The following is a 20,063-nucleotide window of genomic DNA, read 5'->3' on the forward strand; positions in this document are numbered from 1 at the left end:
AGCATTGTGAAATATCAATAGATGGCATCTCCATAGCAATTTATAGTTCATACATTGAAAGATAATATTGTTAAAGGTCACTGAAGAAATCATACTTGCTGAAATTTTTTGTCTACTTGATACGAAGGACCATATAAGATGCAATGTATCAATGTTCCCAAATTATGGCATACGGAAACTATTCAGTGATCAATACTCTGCACCTAAATCTTGAAAATACACACTAGAAATCAAAGATTTTCTTGTTTCTATTTTAACATGTTATTTTATGTCTTGAACCATCTATTAGTCTTCATCTACGACTGTGATCCTATAAATTGTAGTTTTGAGCAAAGTACAGAATATAATTACTGGGTCATCACACTAAAGTGACTGTAATCACCATTATAAAGTTTATTACAGAAATACGGCCAGTATAAAAACTTCTGTTAAACTGTTACTACAGATGATACAAACTTTATGATTTACTTATTAATTTACTCACTAAACAGCATATATCAAATAGTTTATAGGTCTTCAGCACTTGATTACATTCCAGGGACACCTAATATAGTATGTTATGATTAATATATTATAGTATACCATAATATACTATAACATATATAGTATATTATGATTTTGATAAGAAGCAACCGAAATATAGCTCTATTTAAAATTCAGGAACACAGTGGGAAGTCATTTATTCACTCAATTTCCTGGAAAATGCACAATTAACCTGTGCTTTCAGGTATGGCTATACCAGTTACTCAAACAATACTTCTTAAATTTTATTAATATATTTTTTCCATCTCCCTGTACTTCTTTTTCTACAGTATGTTGGCAAAATGACCACAGCATTTCTTAGTTCTAGGCTTATGTTATTCACACTGCTCATAATCTCAGTTGGCTTCTCTCACAATCATTCCAGAAAGTATCACAAGACATTTTCTAATTATTATTTTTCTATCTTAAGTCAGATGCTTATCCCTCAACTGAAGATTATGTCTAGGAGGATATGACGTTCTGATGGTTCTGATTCTGTTCATAAGTTCACCCCTGACGTGAGTATAGGAAGGAGGTATACACATTCATAGCCCACAAGGACTGAGAATAAAATGTTTGGTTCTTCCATAAGTTAACTACTATCAAGAAAAATAGAGTACCAAGAGCTCTGGCTCTTGTAGTGTTTATACACACATACACACAAACATACACAAAGAAGAAGTGATAGATGCCAGTAGACTATATAGGTCAGTTCCTGCCCCATTCTCCAAGATGTCAAAGAAAGCTTGCCTGTGGCCATTAATTTTAACCTGACGTTTACTGGACAGGCTCTAATTAGGAAAATAAAAATAGTTGCTTATGAAAAGTATTACTGGTGACAAAAACAAAATATTCAAAGTCCCTGAGGTTGGAAGGTTCATGGCTCATTCAGGGATCTTAATGAGAACTAATGAATCTAGAAAATAGGCATTAGATAGTATCAGAAAGTTATACTAAAGAAGCACATATGGACTATTTCATGTCTATTCTACTAGAAAATGCAAATGTTTTCTATCTTCATTTGAAAAAGAACTGGTCACTATTTATTATTTTGAATATAGATACAACATAATCAAATAAGCTCTTTAAAAATTTAATTGTGGTAAAAAACATAAAATTCACCATCAATCATTTTTAAATGTAGAGTTCAGTAGTGCTAAGTATATTCACATTATTGTGCAACAGATCTCCTTAATGTTTTCCATTCTGCAAAACTGAAACTCTATAACCACTAAGTAGCAACTTCCCAAGCAGATTTTCCCCCAATCATTATTAAAGTATAATTGTCAAACAAAAATTATATATACTTATGGTGTACCATGTGATGTTTTGATATAAGTATATATTGCGAAATGATTCAAGCAGGCCAGTTAACATACCGATTGCCTCACATATTAACACTTATTTTTTGTGGTGAGAACATTTAGGATTTACTCAGTAAATTTCAAGTATACAATTAATTATTAATTATAGTTTCAATGCTGTACAATAGACCACCAGAACTTATTCAAACTAAAATTTTATACCCTTTAATATTTCCCTAATTCCTTTCCCTATCCCCTCTCTGTTCAGATTCTACATATTACTGAGATCATGCAGTATTTGTCTTTCTGTGCCTGACTTGTTACACTTAGCATCATGTCCTCACAGTTCATCCATGTTACCACATGTGACAGGATTTCCTTTTATTTTTAAGGCTGAATAGTATTATATTGTACACATATCTCACATTTCAGTCATCTCTTTAAGTTTGATGGACACACTTGTTGATTCCATATTTTAGCTATTGTAAATAAAGCTGCAATGAACATGGGAGTGCAGATACTTTTTTTTCCTTCAAAATATTAAGGGGGTCAGAATGTTTTTATAACATAGATAATGCTTAAGTCAGGGATTTTACTGTGCCAATCACCTGAATAGTGTTCATTGTACCCAATAGGTAGGTTTTTACCTCTCTCTTTCCCTCTGCTCCCCACTTCTTGATTCCCAACAACCTTTACATCTCTGTGACCATGTGTGCCCATCAATTAGTTCCCAATTATTACAGAGTACATGTGATGTTCGATTTTCCATTCCTGAGATACTTCACTTAATCTTGTTCTCCAGTTCCATCGAAGTTGCTGCAAAAAGCACTATATCATTCCTTTTTATGGCTAAATAGTACTCCATGATATATATACAAAGTTTTCTGTATGCACTCATCAGTTGGTGGACAGTTAGGTTGATACCATATCTTTGCAACTGTGAATTGTGCTGTGATAAACATTTGGGTGCAAGATTGTTTTGTTTGTTTTTTATAAAATGATTTTTTCCTTTGGGTAGGTACACAGTAGTGGGATTGGTGGATCAAATGATAGATCTGCTTTTAGTTCTTTGAGGAATCTCCATACTGTCTTCCAAAGAGGTTGTACTAGTTTACATTTCCACTAATGGTGTCTAAGCATTCATTTCTCATTCATCTGCACCAACATCTGTTTGTTTTTTGACTTTTCAATAATGACCATTCTGATAGGGTCAGGTGGTATCTTACAGTGGTATCAATTTACATTTCTCTAATATTAGTGATGTTGAGTATCCTTTCATGTTTGTTGGTCATTTGTATATCTTCTTTTTAAAAAAAAACTTTTCTTGCCTTTTGTCCACTTTTTGATTTTTTTGTTTGTTTTGTTCTTGCTAATTTGTTTGAGTTCTCTATAGAATCTGGATATTAGCCCTTTGTCAGATTTATAATTTGCAAATATTTTCTCCCACTTTGTAAGTTGTTTATTGTCTGATTATTTCCTTTGCCATGAAAAAACATTTTAGTTCAATTGTCTCATTTATTTATTTTTATGATTGTATTTGCTTTTGGAGTCTTAGTCATAAATTCAATGACTAGACCTATGTCCAGAAGAGATTCTTTATTCATTCTCTTCTATAGTGTTTATAGTTTCAGGTCTTACATTTTAGTCCTACTCCACCTTGAGTTAATTTTTGTTTATGGTGAGAGACAGCGATCCAGTTTCATTCTTCTGCATGTGGTTAACCAATTTCCCCAGCAACATTTATTGAATAGGGGATCCCTTCCCCAATGTATGTTATTGCCTGCTTTGTTGAAAATCAGCTGATTGTAGCTATATGGCTTTATTTCTGGGTACTCTATTATGTTTCATTAGTCTATATGTCTACCTTTATACCAGTACTATGCTGTTTTGGTTACGACAGCCTTGTATTATAATTTGAAGACAGATTATGTGATGCCTCCAGATTTATTTTTACTTTGAATTGCTTAGGATATTCAGGTTCTTTTTTTGGTTCCATATGAAGTTAGGAATGTTTTTTTCTAGATCCATGAAAAATGGCCTTGGCATTTTGATGGGAATTGTGTTGAATCTATAAATCACTTTGAGCAGTATGGACATTTTAACAATGTTGATACTTCCAATCCATGAGCATGGGATGTTTTTCCATTTGTGTCATCTATGATTTCTTTCATCAGTGTTTTGTAGTTCTTCTTGTAGAGATCTTTCACCTCCCTAGTTAAATATATTTCCATTTATTTTCTTTGTAGCTATTATAAATGGCATTGAGTTCTTGATTTGATACTCAGTTTGGCTGTTTTTAGTGTATATAAATACTATTAATTATATACATTAATTTTATAGCCTGAAATTTACTGAATTTATCAATTCCAGGAGTCTTTTGGTAGAGTCTTTAGGGTTTTCTAGATGTAAGATCGTATCATTGGGAAATAAGGATAGTTTGACCTCCTTTTTCACAATTTGGATGATCCTTATTTCTTTCTCTTGTCTGGTTACTCTGGCTAGGATGTCCAGTACTATGTTGAATAGAAGTGGCGATAGTGGGCATCCTTGTCCTGTTCTGGTTCTTAGGGAGAATGTTTTCAACATTCCCCATTTAGCATGATATTGGCTGTGGGTTTGTCATATATCACTTTTACTGTTTTGAGGTATATTTCTTCTATGCTAAATTCATTGAGAATTTTTTATCATAAATGGATGCTGGATTTTATTGAATGCTTTTTCTGCATGTATTGAGATAATCATAAGGTTTTTAATTCTGTTTATGTGGTGAATTACATTTATTGTTTACATATGTTGAACCATCCTGGTATCACTGGGATACAACCCATTTAATTATGGTAAATTATCTTTTGATGTGCTACTGGACTTAGTTTACTAGTATTTTGTTGAGGATTTTTGCATCTATGTTCATGAGGGATATTGGTCTTTAGTTTTCTTTTTTTGCTGTGTCCTTTCCTAGAATTGATATCAGGCTGATACTGGCTTTGTAGATTGCATTAGGGAGAATTCTTTCTTTCTTGATGCCGTGGAACAGGTTCTGTAGCATAGGTGCCATTTCTTCTTTGTAGGTCTGGTAGAATTGGGTTGTGAATCTATCTTGTTCAGAGTTTATTTTGTTTTTGGTTTTTTGATTTTAGATTTTTTATGACTGGCTCAAATCTTGCTACTCATTATTGGTCTGTTCAAGGTTTCTATTTCTTCCTGATTCAAACTTGGTAGGTTTTGTGCTTGCAGAAATTTATCCGTTTTCTCTAGATTTTCTAGTTCACGTTCACAGATGTTTTTGTAGTAGTCTCAGATGATATTTTGTATTTCTGTGGAATCAGTTATCCTGTCTCCTTTTCAACTCTGATTGAGCTTATTTTAATTCTTTCTTTTCTATCTATGGTTAATATAGCTAGTGGTCTATCAATTGTGTTCATCTTTTCAAAGAACCAATTTTTTGTTTTATGATCATTTGTATTGTTATTTTGGTTTCCAGTTTGTTTAGTGCTGCTTTAAGACTTGTTATTTCTTCTGATAACTCTGAGTTTAATGTGTTTTTTTCCTACTTGCTTGAGGTCTGACATTAGGTTATTAGTTTGTGATCTGTCTTTTCAATATGGGCATTTAGTGCTGTGAATTTCCCTCTTAGCACTGCTTTTTCTGTATCCCAGAAATTTTGAAAGCTTTTGTCATCTTTATCATTCAATTCAAAAATTTATTTCCATCATAATTTTGTCATTGACCCAAGGATTTTCTAGCAGCAGTTTATTTAATATCCATGTATTTGTGTAGTTTTTACAGTTCCTCTTATAATTGATTTCTAGTTTTATTCCACCTTGGTTGGGGAAAATACATGGTATGATTTCAGTTTTTCTAAATTTTCTGAGACTTGTTTTGTGGCCTAACATATGATCTATCTTGGGATAAGTCCCATGTGCTGATGAGAAAAATGTATGTTCTACAGTTTGGGGGTAGAATTACTCTATAAATGTTTGTTAGATCCATCTGTTCTAGAGTTCCATTAAGTCTAGTGTTTCATTGTTGAATTCCTGCCTCAATGATTTGTCCCTTTTTGTCAGAGCATTAAAGTCCCTGACAATTATGATGCTTCTGTTTATGTCTTTCCTTAGATTTAGGAGAATTTGTTTTATAAATCTGGGAGCTCTTGTGTTAGGTACTTACTTAGTACATACGTACTTAGGATTGTTATATCTTCTTGTTGAATTGATCCCCTTTATCATTATATAATGACCATCTTTGTCTTTTGATTTACAGTCTATTTTATCTTATATAAGGATAGCTACTCCTGTTTACTTTTGGTTTCCATTTGCATGAAATTATTCATTTTATGGCCTAATATATAATCTATCTTGGAAAATGTTAGGTATGTACTTGAAAAGAATATGTATTCTGCTACTATTTAATGGAATGTTCTGTGTATTTAACCTGTTGTGTTTTTAAGTCTTCTGTTTCTTTATTTTCTCCCTGGATGATATATCCATTGTTGAAAGTGGGGTTTTGAAGTCTTCTACTATTATTGTATTGCTATTTATTTCCCCCTTCAGTTCTGTTAATATTTGCTATATGCATTTAGTTGCTCCAATATGTTTTCAAATGATCGCTTTGTCTGTAGTGTTCAGAATGGATTGGGAAAATACTGTTTTATAAGCCATTAGAATGCTCCTGGGAAACAATTATAGTGGTTGGTTAAGTATATTGACAGTGAAAATGGAAAGAAGTCAAAGACATGTGAAGATTTTAGTGAAATATCTAATTTTAGTGAAAACTACTAAAGTTAACATATTCTATGTAGACAGTAAGGGAGAGCAAGGCATTAAGGACTTTCAGTTTTTTATGGATTTAGGGCAGGGAATGGGAAGACGAGTAAAGTTAGATGAATGGACCTAATTAATAGTAAATTAGATGGATGATGGTTCAGTTCAGTGAGCTGGGAATACAAGAAAAGCCTAGTGCTGCTGTAGCTCAGAATGTATTCTGGAGATTTATAAAGAAAGATAAACTCTTGTGTGCCTAACTTTGAAAGTGCTTTATTCCACTTTAATAGGCATGCTTCATACTTGGAAAAATAGCAAAAATTCAGCAAACTATGTCATTATTGTGAAGTGAATAATAAATTCTTATTCCTTGTATTAATGCTCATATAAAGGAGACCACTATGTATTTGGATGGTGAAAAAAGTGTTGACAGAAGAAAAAATGCCTTAGTTAGAACAAGACATTAGAAATAAATATAGAACATTGTGAAAGAGGAATATTGATATGAATGCACAAAAATAAAAGACATTCTGTAGGAACAATGAGTCAATTAATATGTGTGAAGATTTTGGACTAGGAATTAAAGGGATATAAAGTTGGAAATGTGGTTTAAGTTCTGACAGTGCAGGGTCAGTATGACAGGCAATAGTCAAAAGTCGTCCATGAAGAAATGGTGAGTCATTGAAAATGCGCTGCAAATCTAATAAGAAATGTAGTATTGGAAAATAGGAAAGACTATTATACACAGTGATATGAAGTGAATGCACACTGTGAGCAAGATCACACCTATTGATAGAAAATTCCATGTCTTCTGGCAAGAAAGGTAAATGAGAAATAAGCCAATATCTGGACCTCACTAAATTTTAGCCTCGCCATCCCAGGATCTACTTTGGATAGCCCGTGAAATAAGCATAGCAATACACCAACTTTTAAATTGACATCACAGATGACACGGGAGAATTTGGAAAGTTTTGTAGAATAATTTCAGACTCAGACATGCAGCAATATTTGTTCACTCTACCTCTGGCATGAGTGGTCATTTATGGCATATTCACTGCTGTAAAAATAAGCCCCTTCTTTAGCATCATCTGTTTTCCCCAAATCCTCCAGCTTTAGTGGCTGGAAACTCACAACCCCACTATATAATGTTAAACTATAGGTTAGTAAGTATGAAATGTCCAATTTCCTTAAGTACTAAGTTTGACAGTTGCTATCTATGACATTTCACTTTGACATTTCTTGTTTTATTTATACTGTAAAGGTACATATTCTCTTAAGCACATGGCTTGTGTTTATCTTTCAAATTTTTAGAGCAATTTTTGTGAAACCATAGATAAGTCAAAAATTTGTTATTTTTGAATATGAGTTCCATTGTGGAACCATTGCTGCACAGACAGCTAAAAATATCAATGAAGTATTTGGCAAGAATGTGGCTAATGAATACACAGTACATCAATGGTTTGAGAAGGAAGTTCCATTCTGGTGATTTCAATCTTGAAAATGAGCCATGTGGGCAACTGGAGACCAAGGTGGATAATGATGAGCTGAAAGCTGCAGTGGCAACGAATCCATCACAATCTATATGTGAATTAGCAGCAGTACTTTTTCGTTACTATTCCAACAATATCAGACCATTTGAAACAAATCAGCATGGTAAAGAAGCTGGATAGATGGGTACCACATGAATTAAACAAGTATCAGAAGAGACATCATTTGGAGACTTACTGTAACTTACTGTTACGACATAAAGGTAAACTATTTCTATACCACATTGTGATGTGTGATGAAAAATGGATTATTTTTGATAGTCACAAGCATTTGGCACAATGGTTGGATAAAGATGAAGTGCCAAAACACAGTCCAAAACTGAATATTCATCAAAAAGAGCTAAAGGTGTCTGTCTGGTGGTGCAGTGCTCATATTATCCACTACAGCTTCATGAAACCTGGTCAATCCATTATGGCAGACGTCTACTGCAAGCAAATGATGAGGATGCTTGCAATGAAGCAACCAAGATTGGTTAATAGAGACAGGCCAATCCTCTTGCAAGACAATGCTCGACCACATGTTGCACAAACAATGCTGCTCAAACTACAGAGGCTGGACTTGGAAACTCTCTGTCATCCACTGTATTCACCAGACTTTATGCCAACTGACTACCACTTCTTCCAGGCTTTGGACCACTTCTTGCAAGGAAAAATATTCAATTCTCAACAAGCTGTGGAAAACACCTTTCAGGATTTCATCCCACTTACTCTCCCGGCTTTTTCACTGCTGGCATAAACAAGCTACCATTAAGATGGCAAAACTGTGTGGACAGTTTAGGCACACACTTTGATTAATTGTCCTGCTTCTTGTTTGAGATGTAATAAACTAAATCTTTGATTCAAAATTGAACATTTCATATTCAGTGACATCTATCTTTTGTTTTCTGAGATTCCTAGAGACACTCAGTGCTTGAACTCACCAATATTATCTACTCTAGAAAATTAGAACAAGTACGATGACTTCTAGGAAGATTTCTTTTTTTTTTTTTTTAAGAAGTCTTTCTTCTTATACTAAAAACGAACTGTTCTAAAGCTAGCATCTCAGGGAGTCTCTTTGCTAAACACTGAGCAACAAATTTTTGAAATTCAGTGTCAAGCTATTCCATAAAACTTCAAATGCATGTGTTGAAAATGTTTATTAGATCTTCAACCTCACATGTCTGGTATTTTCACTAGCAAAACATGAAAATTTTGAAGACAGTATTTATTAATATTACTATTTATAATTTTTAATCATCACAACATTAATGCACAAGTTAGTACAAATTTCCACATTCTTTGGAGTTTTAATCTTCAGATCTTCCCACAAATGAGACTTTGTATACATCAGCATCTTAGGGCCAAAATTAGGCTGATTCAAGTGAGGGTAACTCGTTCAAATGTAGGGTCCAATACTGTATGTATTTACAATTTTGGTATTTTGTGCCTCATGAATTTGGTTCATTGATTTTGAGTTTGAAAATATTACATTAAAACATTATTTATCTTGAGTTCTGTGTTTTTCCCCACCTCCTTTAAATCTGATGCCTCAGGCAAGTGACTCAATTCACTCTAGTCCAAAACAAGAAGGTTAAAAAAAGTGGCTTTTAAAGTCTGTACTATGCTCTGTACTTCTGCTCTTTCAGTGAGATGAACACCTCTTATCAATTAGTGAGGGGGATTCTCCCCCACACTGAATCTATGGCATCATAGTACGTCAGGGATACACTGACCTCTAGTCAAACAAGTTATACAGTTGGTCCCACAAAATGTCAGGCAGTTGTATACTCTGGCAAATGAAACCTGCACACACGTGCTGTGCCTCAGTCCCAGCATCTGCCTGGTGGGCTATTGCACCTTACTCATAACACTGGACAAGTGTAGCTGTGTGTCTTACTGGGTTGGAAGACCACACTGTAATATTATTCTATCAAAAAAATGACTTTAAGACTATATTGAAGCTAGACCAAGATAACTAAAGAGTTATTAACTCTATTCTTTATCCTCTAGTAGCCATAAAAATCAGAATTTGGCTTCACTCAAAAAAATGAGTTAATAACTATCCCCTAAGGTCACAAAATGTTTTGGTGGCATTGCTGGCCTCACGAAGGTAGCTTATTCCATCTTATTCCTTGGCCTCTTAATTATCTCAGCTGTTTTCACTACAACCTTTAATAAAGAAACTTTATTTTCTATAGACTTCAAAATTCTTTCACCTCCATCTGTTTTCCTTGATTTATATTATGCTCTGAGAAAGTACCTTCCAGATCTATGTCTCTGGATGATGTTGCATCACTCTTAGAATGTTGTCCAAGAAGAAAAAATCAGCTAGATCCTAGATTACACAAATTTATTATCTTATAGTTCTGGAGGTCAGAAGTCCAAAATGGTACTTGTGGGACCAAAATCAGAGCTACATGCCTTTTGGAGGTGTCAGGAAAGAATCAGTTTCCTTACCTTTTCCAGTTTCTAGAGTTTTCCTGCATTCTTAGGCTTGTGAACCCTTGTTCTGTTTTCAAAGAGCATCATACCAACCTCTGTATCCCTCATTATATCTCCCCTCTGATTTTTACCCTCCTGTTTTTCCTCCTATAAAGTCTCTTGTGATTACATTGGAACTGCCTTGATAATCCAGGATTATCTCACCATCTCATGAGAGTTAACTTAGTCACATCTGCAAAGCCCCTTTTGCCACACAAGTTAACATAATTCACAGGTTCTGGGATTCGTACATGGACATTTTGGGGGGCTATTAATTTTTCTACCACAGTACTTTGTTGGCCTTCCAAGTAAGCACAAACAGTAATTTTACCAAATTCTTTGCCTCTTCAAAACATGGAAACATTGTTCCAGCCTCCAAAATCATTTTCCTTATTCATTATCGCCATTCTGAGACTCAGGCTGATGGAGCACCTGCTACCTAGAGTATTACCAATGGCATTGGTGAGAAAAATAGAGCTCTGAGTGATTCTTTACTGTAAAGAAAGGTCCCAGAAGACACATACATTACTCTTGCTCACAAATTATTGGCCCTGGACAGCCTTGTGGTGTCATACTACCACAAGGTTACTGGGAAGTGGCGTCTCAGCATGTGCCCAGAAGGGAGAACCAAAAATTAATATTAAACATCATTAATCTCCCAGTATTTTATTTCCCTATAGATATGGTTCATTCTTAGTATAATAACCTTTTAAGTGACTTCATCCAAATTATTAAAATGTTATAGGTCATAACATTTGGCAAATTGGCATAAAGACATGTCCTGGAAAGTCTAAACAAAACAAGACTTTTAAAAATCTATTATCTTTGCAATTGTGAATTGTGCTGCTATAAACATTCGGGTACAGGTGTCTTTGTCATAGAATGACTTTTGTTCCTTTGGGTAGATGCCCAATAATGGGATTGCTGGATCAAATGGTACGTCTACTTGAATCTGTTTAAGGTATCTCCATAATGCTTTCCACAGGGGTTGCTCTAGTTTGTAGTCCCACCAGCAGTGCGTGAGTGTTCCTGTCTCTCCGCATCCACGCCAACATGTGTTGTTTTGGGAGTTTTTGATAAAGGCCATTCTCACTGGAGTTAAGTGATATCTCATTGTGGTTTTGATTTGCATTTCCCTGATGATTAGGGAGGTATGACTACATGGTGAGTGCCAGGGGCACTATCTGGGGAATGGACACACTTGAGGCTCTGACTCAGGGGGATGGGCAGGACATGGGGAATGTATATAACCTGAGCTTTTGTACCCCCATGATGAGCTGAAATAAAAAAAAGAATCTATTATATCAGGCATCATATAGTCTCTCTTATGATCTTTGGTAATATAAATGTAAGTTGGAGGAGACTAAGTACTGACTTCAAGAGATGTCATTTTTTTCTTAAAGGTCACAGCTCTAAGCTCTGTCAGTTGTTGAAATTTAGGTCCAATAATGTGTTAATTTTGTGTGCTTTTAAGCATTTAGGCTTTTTAAAGAGTAAAGTATATCTGATTTATTCTACTTCACAGGTGCAGAAATAACTGTCCTCATGTTCATGGAAGAAAACCTGAAAGAACTTCACCTTTGAATATCTCAGTAAAACTATACTACGCAGAAAAATATAATAAATATTTAAAGTTCTTTTTTGTACTGTCTTTGGATGTCAACTTACAAGGTAAATAAGTTTTGTATTTTTTACTTTATCCTTTGAATTTGATAAAAGAAGATTTATCCACAAATAAAGAACATGTCTGTATAGCTGGATATTGTAGCATTGGGATTATTTTTGCCACTTAATGTGATTATATAAATTTAGAAAATGAGTAAAGATGGGAAGATGGTCTAGAGTGATATCTTAGAGTAAATTTAAGCAATGTAACAATCTAAGACATTTTAATGGTCTTCTGGCACTTCTTAGCCCAAAAGCCAAACTTCTAAGCCATGATCCTACAAAGATACACAAAAGACTAGTGGTTGAAGTTGGAGATATTAACACATCAAGGTGGAAACTAGTCTCTAAAATTGATAATCTCCTTCCCTATATGGGCAGGGGAGAGGGAAGATATATTCCTATTTGTTTCTAAATAAAAATTGGAAGGCATTTGAGAAAGTATGCATCCCTTATTTCTCTTTTTCCCTAGAAGAGAACATTCTTTTTGTTTGTGAGGCATCTATATCTTCTGCACTGTGCCTTACTCAGAATAAAAAATGGCTCAGGCCTTACGGATCTTCTCTTTCAGATGAACTACTTTTTAAGTCACAGGCTTTTTTCCACCCCTCCCCCTACTTGTCTTTCTAGTAAATTGTCTGGGACAAAAATAGTATTTTCTTTGTATTTATCTAAACATATGTCTTCAGATATGTGAAAAATGTCCTGATCTAATATTTCCAGGAGTTTCTTCAAACATAAATCTGTTCATTTTCATTAAATCTTTTCTGCCTTCATAGAAAGTTTTCATATCTGCTGTTGGTTTTAATTCATCTACTTTTCCTCTTTAGAAAATGGTGAGAGCAAAAGCTTTTCTTGCTGGCCCTCCACAACTGAATGTCCTTACATTGCCTATCCTATTTCTGGCAGGCTGATGTCCCCTAAATGTTCAAAAAAAAAAAAATCATGTATGTTGTTTTATGGAAACCAACTGAGCCTAAATTCTTTGCCTTCTTAAATCTTTTTGTGGGAACTGCAGGCAATGGTACCATTTTCAATCTGAATTTCTATCTTCCTTATGATTATTTTCAGAATGTTTAGTTCTTTATCAACTCACAAGTAAATGTATTCTTTTTCCACCTCCCCTTTTCTAATACAGACCATCTTTTTCATAGAGGTAGAAAGAGACTTATAATCCTTCCTTTTAACCTACCCTGCCCTCCTGTCTTACCCTATTATAGAGTTGAGCTCAACATAGGTGGATCAGTTTCCACTGAAGCAAAAATTTCAGAAAACATTGGCAATCATTACTTGTATATAGTTAGAAATAGTGGAGTGTATTCAGTACAAAACATATGTTCCATAGACTGAAGTATCATTTCTGATAGGAAACTATCATTTATTGATAGTTTGTTTATGGGGAAAGGGGTGTTGTCCTGTGCAATGTACAATGTTTAGCAGCATCCCTGCCTTCTACCCACCAGATGCCATCAGCATTGTCCCCATTGCGACAACAAAAAATTGGTCTAGACATTGCCACATATCCCTAGAGAAGGAGAGGCAAAATCACCTGATTTAGATCCAGTGACCCAATAGGTGTGTCCTTTCCATCCTACTAAGCAACTCAAACTCTTAAAAAATACTGTATTATATAGACATCATTTGTAAATAAAACCACTCTTAACGTTCTACCACTGGAAAAAATGTATTAAACTGAATTGTAACTGGAAATATTACAGCATATGGAGAGTAGGTAAAGCTTTAATTGAGTGCTGCATATGGATGAAAAAATTAATTAAAATAGCAGTGATGTGTCATTAAAACTCTGACATGTTAAATCACTGAGACTGTTCCTAAGGAAGAGAAAGGTAAGATTTTTTTTGCTAATTTTTTTGGCAAATAAAGTCATGCTTGGAGGCTTGCTTTGCTCCTTCCTTTGTTTCAAATCATTTTCCTGGAGCTCATTAAACAACCTTCTAACTGCCTCCATAAACAGTATTTGGAGGATTTTATTTAATAATCAACTCATCCTGTTTTCTCTCAGACTCTCTCATGCTCAGCACAATATTAAGTTCTGGCTGCCCTCCTAATTTCCTCATCAATTTGTGATAAATTTATTCTGGCTACAATTTGTGAAGCTAAAAATTCAGAGGGGGGAAAAGCACAAACAAAACTAACTACAGCCCAGGTGCAGTAAGCCAAGGTGAGTGGGCAGAGAGAGTCAGGATATTGAGACCCTGTTTCCTGGCAGGGTGAGCCCTGACCTAGGGTTCATAGTGCCGGTTAGGCGGGGCACGGGAAACACTGCTCTAGGGCAGGCAAGCCCTGGCTGGTGGGTGGGAGCCTGTTGGGGACGCCTGGGGTGCACCGGTGTTTGCAACAGGAAGGCCACAGCCAGGTGGTTACAGAGCCCCAGCAGGGCTGCAAGGCACCAGGCACTCTGGGAGCCTGGGTGGAGCAGAAGGCCACTAGACGTCCCCACACGTGCATGGAGGACCCATAAAGTGGCAGGAGCAAGCAAAGCAAAACCGCGCACCAGAACCAGAAGAGAAGCGTCTTCCCCCATGATGTCTCTCCGGGGCCCTCTACTGACAAAGCTTAACGCGGAGAGAGGATGCTGAAAGATGGCAGAGTGATGGTGACCTCCTGGATTTGTGCTCCTGGAGAGGAAGACATGGATCTCAGTCTGGACAATGCTAGAGGATCACTCCCCTACAAGAACAGTGGTGTGAATCCAGGGAGAATCAGTGTGGGACACACAGAGCAAGAAAAGACTGAGGGATCTGCCTGAAGTCGGTGCAGAATCACCATGGGAGACGCGGGGCTCTGTGGAGAGGAGACAATAGCGGGAGGCATTTTGAACCCAGGAGCCCTGTGGGCAGACTGCAACCCGCGGGAGAGGGTTTGCGTGGGGCTGCAGCGAAAGACACCTGGGGGACGCTGAACTGTCTCCTTTACGCGGACAGCCGGGCTCCCGCAATCCCCGCTCCCCCGGTCCCTGCCGGACCCTGAACATTCGCCCCCAGCACCAGTGACCGGCAGGCGGGCAGCCACCATTGTCGAGGTCCCCAGCCCAGCCTAGCCGCTATGGAGTGACTGGGAACCAGGCGGCTCCAACCCCTAGTCCGGACCCCCACTACGAGCTACGCCTTTGCGTGAACACTGAGCGCTTCCCCCGTCGCGAGGGAGCGCAGCGTGGACCTTGAGGACATTGGGGCGGGCGGACCATCGCCCTGGGAGCCGCAGCACCCGGGGTGCCGGGTGAACGCGGGCACCCCCCTCTCCCCAGTCGCTGTCTTTTGCACAGAGAGAGGCAGAAACCACTTCGGGAGAGGAAGAGGCAAGGAAAAAGTCGCTTTCTGTCTGCAATTAAATCAGCCCAGGGACGGACTCTCAAACCGATTTCAGGCCAAATTAATTCTCTGGGGCTGGACCCAACAGCAGCAGCCCCCCAGCTGAGGCAGCGAAATCCTGAACAGCACGTGAAGGGCTCCCCCTAGTGACAGAGGAGGCAGCTTACCTGGGCTGCTGCACAGCCCAAGATCAGCACGCACAGCATGCCTCTATCCAGGCTAAAGCTGAAAGAAGGGACCTAGCGATTGATCTAGATGGGAAAGGCTCAGCGAAAGAACTCTGGGAGTATAAAGAATCAAGCTGAAACCTCGCCCTCAAAGAGGATTACTAGTTCTCTACCAATTGACACAAACCAGATTTGAAATAGCAACATGTCACAGGAAGAATTTCAAACATGGATCATAAATAAGCTGAATATCATGCAAGAGAAAATGGATAACCAACACAAAGAAACCACAAAAAAGATCCAGGACTTGGAAGAAAAATTCACTAAAGAAATCAAAATATTGAAGAAAAATCAAACTGAACTCCTGGAAATGAAGAATCTATTCAGGGAACTACAAAACACAGTGGAAAGTCTCAAGAGCAGGGTAGATCAAACAAAAGAAAGAATCTCAGATTGAAGATAACACTTTCCAATTAAATAAGTCAGTCACAGAGATGAAGCAAAGAAATAAGAGAAAAGACCAGAGTCTACAAGAAATGTGGGATTATGTGAAGAAGCCTAACGTGAAAGTTATTGGCATCCCTGAGGGTGAAGAAGACAATAAGCAAGGGTTGGATAAACTATTTGAAGACATAATTGAGGAAAATTTCCCAGGCCTTGCCAAAGCTCTAGATATACAGGTTCAAGAAGCTCAAAGAACCCCTGGGAGATTCATACCAAATAGGAAGACACCACGTCATGCAGTTATCAGACTGACCAAAATTTCCACTAAAGAGGCCATTCTACAAGCTGTTAGGAGAAAGAAGCAAGTTACATACAAAGGAAAATCCATCCGAATTATGCCAGATACACACGGACCAGCACAAGAAAGACCCACAAATATAAAACTACTCAAGAGAAGATAAAAACCCAGGTATCACAATGACTCAAGTGAGAAAACAGAATAATGAAATTCAACCCAACATGAGGAACAGAAATCAGTCTCACTTATCAATTCTCTCATTAAATGTGAATGGATTGAATTCCCCACTGAAGAGACATAGACTGGCCCAATGGTTAAAAAAATACAAGCCAAGTATCTGCTGTCTTCAGGAAACTCATCTAACCTGCAAGGATGTATTTAGACTGAAAATAAGAGGGTGGAAATCGATATTTCAAGCAAATGGAAGCCAAAAGAAAGTTGGTGTGGCGGTTTTAATCTCCGATAACTTAGTTTTTAAATCAACAAAAGTAATGAAAGACAAAGATGGTTACTATATTCTGGTGAAGGGTACAATTCAACAAGAAGACATAACTATACTTAATATATATGCACCCAACTTAGGTGCACCCAGATTCATAAAGCAAACCCTACTTGATTTGAACAAAATGATAGATAACAACACCTTAATAGTCGGAGACTTTAACACGCTGCTGCCAGTACAGAACAGATTCTCCAAACAAAAAATAACCAAAGAAATAATGGACTTAAATAGAATGCTAGAACAAATGGGCCTGACTGACATCTACAGGACATTCTACTCAAAATCCACTGAATATACTTTCTTCTCATCAGCTCATGGGACATTCTCCAAGATTGACCATATCCTAGGACATAAAGCATGTCTTAAGAAATTTAAAAAAATAGAAATTATACCATGCATCTTCTCAGATCACAGTGGAGTAAAAGTAATAATGAACCCTAACAGAAATTCTCATTCCTACTCAAAGTCATGGAAGCTAAACAACCTTCTCCTGAATGATTATTTTATAAATGAAGAAATCAAGATGGAAAGCAAAAGATTCTTTGAATTAAATGACAACGGAGACAAAACTTATCAAAATCTGTGGGACACAGCTAAAGCAGTCCTGAGAGGAAAATTTATTTCCATAAATGTCTATATCAAAAAGACAGAAAACTTACAAATAGACAATCTAATGAATAGACTCAAAGAGCTGGAGAAGGAAGAACAGACCGACCCCAAACCCAGCAGAAGGAGAGAAATTATTAAGATCAAATCAGAACTAAATGAAAAGGACAAAAAAATAAACCATAAGGGAGATTAATAAAACAAAAAGTTGGTTCTTTGAAAAAATAAACAAGATTGACACACTTCTGGCTAGGTTAACCAAGAGCAGAAAAGAAAAAAACTCTAATAACCTCCATCAGGAACATGAAAGGAGAAATCATGACCGAAGCCACAGAGATACATGATATCATCTATGAATTCTACAAAAATCTTTATGCACACAAACTGGAAAATGAAGAGGAAGTGGACAAATTTTTAGAAACACACAGCCTTCCCAGGCTCAACCAGGAAGAAATAGAATTCCTGAATAGACCAATATCTAGATCTGAAATCGAAACAGCAATAAAAAAACCTTCCCAGAAAGAAAAGGCCTGGACCAGATGGGTTCACACCTGAATTTTACCATACCCACAAAGAAGAACTGGTGCCCATCCTACATAAGCTATTGTCCAATATCGAGAAGGACGGAATTCTCCCCAACACATTTTACCAAGCCAACATAATTTAATACCAAACCCAGGAAAGGATACAAAAAGAAAACTACAGACCAATATCCCTTATGAATATAGATGCAAAAATTCTCAAGAAAATCCTAGCAAATTGAATCCAAGTGCTTATCAAAAAAATAATACACCATGACCAAGTGGGCTTCATCCCAGAGATGCAGGGATGATTTACCATATGCAAATCTATAAATGTAATTCACCACATAAATAGAAGCAAAAATAAAGATCATATGATCCTCTCAATAGATGCAGAAAAAGCATTTGACAAAATTCAACACCCTTTTATGATAAGAACACTTAACAAAATACGCATAGACAGGGCCTATCTAAAAATGATACAAGCCATATATGACATACCCACAGCCACCATCATACTGAATGGGGAAAAATTGAAAGCATTCCCACTTCGAACTGGAACCAGACAAGGCTGCCCACTGTCCCCATTACTTTTCAACATAGTATTGGAAGTCTTTGCGAGAGCTATCAGGCAAGAGAGCAGAATCAAGGGAGTCCAAATAGGGAGAAAAGAGATCAAACTCTCACTCTTTGCTGATGATATGATGTTATATCTACAAAACCCCAAGGATTCAACCAAGAGACTCCTGGAATTGATCAATGAATTCAGTAAAGTCTCAGGATACAAAATCAATACACACAAATCAGAGGCATTCATATATGCCAATAACATTCAATCAGAGAACCAAATTAAGGACTCAATACCCTTCAAAATAGCAACAAAGAAAATAAAATACCTAAGAATATATTTAACTAAGGAGGTAAAGGACGTCTATAGGGAGAGCTATGAAACACTGAGGAAGGAAATCACAGAACATGTAAATAGGTAGAAAACCATACCATGCCTGTGGATCGGAAGAATCAACATTGTTAAAATGTCTCTACTGCCCAAAGTTATCTACAGATTCAATGCAATCCCTATTAAATTACCAACATCATTTTTCACAGATATAGAAAGAATAATTTTACACTTTGTATGGAACCAGAGAAGAATCTGTTTATCAAAAGCAATTTTAAGCAACAAAAACAAAATGGGAGGTATTAATTTGCCAGACTTCAAACTATACTACAAAGCTATGATTATTAAAACTGCCTGGTATTGGCACAAGTGCAGGGACACAGACCAGTGGAACAGAACAGAAAATCCAAATATAAAGCCATCCTCATATAGCCATCTAATATTTGACAAAGCAGACAAAAACATACTCTGGGAAAAGATTCCTTATTTAATAAATGGTCCTGGGAAAACTGGATAGCCACATGTAGAAGACTGAAACAGGACCCACAGCTTTCACCTCTCACAAAAATCAAATCACGGTGGATAACAGACTTAAACCTTAGGTGGGAAACTATTAAAATCCTAGAAGAAAATGTAGGAAAGACTCTTACAGATATTGGCATAGGCAAAGAATTTATGAAGAAGACCCCTAAGGCAATCACAGCAAAAACAAAAATAAATAAATGGGACCTGATCCAATTGAAAAGCTTCTGCACAGCCAAAGAAACAGTCATGAGAGTATAACAGCAACCTACAGAATGGGAAAAAATTTTCACATACTACACATCAGATAAAGGACTGATAACAAGAATCTATCTAGAACTCAGGAAAATCAGTAAGAAAAAATCGAACAACCCTATCAAAAAGTGGGCAAAGGACATGAATAGAAATTTTTCAAAAGAAAATATAAGAATGGCTAACAAACATATGAAAAAATGTGCAACATCTCTAATCATCAGGGAAATGCAAATCAAAACCACAATGAGATACCACTTAAC

Source organism: Lemur catta, chromosome 4 (genome assembly GCF_020740605.2).
Source record: "Lemur catta isolate mLemCat1 chromosome 4, mLemCat1.pri, whole genome shotgun sequence".
In the NCBI taxonomy this organism is placed as follows: Eukaryota; Metazoa; Chordata; class Mammalia; order Primates; family Lemuridae; genus Lemur; species Lemur catta.